At 41.2% G+C, this 1589-nt stretch overlaps 1 pseudogene; it reads right to left on the minus strand.

Moving 5' to 3' along the window:
* Positions 1 to 205: 205 nt before the first annotated feature.
* On the minus strand, positions 206 to 1128 carry LOC111822468 (olfactory receptor 2B11-like; annotated as a pseudogene).
* Positions 1129 to 1589: the final 461 nt, after the last annotated feature.

Genomic DNA, 1589 nt, shown 5'->3' on the forward strand with positions numbered 1-1589 from the left:
TAGCATTTTTCACTGATATTGTACTGAAAGTTAAAATGCATTTTCAAACTAACCATTAGGTGTTTTGTTATGAAAGTGCTTATCTTCACAAGTAAATGTTTTCTTGACTTGACTTTTGAGCATGGTTTTGATGGGATGTATGTAAAGAGGAGGATATATTTCAGATTATTGTTGGCTTTCCCGTTCAGAATAAAGCATCAATTTCTCATATTCTCTTTGATGAAATGGCCCTTCTCAGAAGCCTTCTCAAAGCTCCTTTAACATCAGTGTTCCTCAAGGTGTAGATGAATGGGTTGGCCATAGGAGTAATAATGCAGTAAAATAGGGTCAGAAATTTGGCAAGGTCTTGAGGACCATCCCCTGAAGGCTGCACATAGATATAGATTCCAGGGCCATAAAATAAAGACACCACCAGTAAGCGTGAAGAACAAGTATTGAAGGCCTTATGTCTTCCATCAACAAAAGGAGTTTGAAATACAGCTCAAGCAATGTACCTGTAGGAAATAAGAATCATGGAAAGGGGGCCCATTATCAGGAGGGTGGCCACTACTGCTAAAGTAATCTCATTGACTGTGGTGTCCACGCAAACCATCTTAATAAGACCAGGCAGCTCACCAGTACCTGGTTCCCACACAGGGACAGCTGGACTGTGAGTGTGGACTGCAGCAGTGAACTGGCTAGACCGAAGAGCCAAGCAGTGTTAGACAGCTGCAAGCAGAGCCTGTAGTCCATGATTACAGAGTACCTCAGAGGCTTACACACAGCCACATAGTGATCTAAGGACATGATGCCAAGCAGGATACATTCAGTACAGCCCAGCCAGTAAAATACATAGGCCTGGATCATACAGCCTGTTTAAGTGATGTTCTTATTAGATTCTGCTAAGTTGAACAGCATTTGGGGCACAGTTGTGGTGGTGAAACAGAGATCCAAAAAGGGGAGGTTGGTGAGAAAGAAATACATGGGATTTTGCAGTTGGGAGTCTAGTTGAGAGACCAGAATAATAGCAATATTTCCTAACAATGTGAAGATGTAGGAGGTCATGAGGACAAAGAAGAGAGGGAGATCTAATCATGGGTATTTGGTAAAGCCCATGATAATGAAATCCTCTGGAAAACTTTCATTCATGTACTTCGCTGAATTTTGTTGGGAGGTACCTGCTAAAATCAAGAAAGATCAGGGTAATTAAAAACAAACAAACAAAACAAAACAAAACAAAAAACCCTGAGTTGGCAGAAATTCTGAAGAAATTAGGGAAGAGTGGGACTCCAAGAATTGGAATGAGGATATATGGAACATTCAGGGTGTTCATGGTACCCTACCAACCATCTTCCCATTCTAGCCAAGGCAGACTTCCTCTTATGTCTGATGAAGCAGCTTTGCTTGAACTTCCTCACTGAGAGGGCTATAAAGTAAAAGAAAAACAAATTCTCCTCATGATCCTCCTCACATTCATCAAGTATACAGGGTTAGATACCAGCAGGCTCTGCCAGGGCCAATTAAAAGATAAACCAGAGGAAAATGATATAAGAAACATTGTAGCACTTTGCTAAGTATGGGTAGAGATTTGGAGACTGTATGTGGGAGTA

The sequence above is a fragment of the Trichechus manatus genome, unplaced genomic scaffold (genome assembly GCF_000243295.1).
Source record: "Trichechus manatus latirostris isolate Lorelei unplaced genomic scaffold, TriManLat1.0 scaffold00180, whole genome shotgun sequence".
Lineage (NCBI taxonomy): Eukaryota > Metazoa > Chordata > Mammalia > Sirenia > Trichechidae > Trichechus > Trichechus manatus.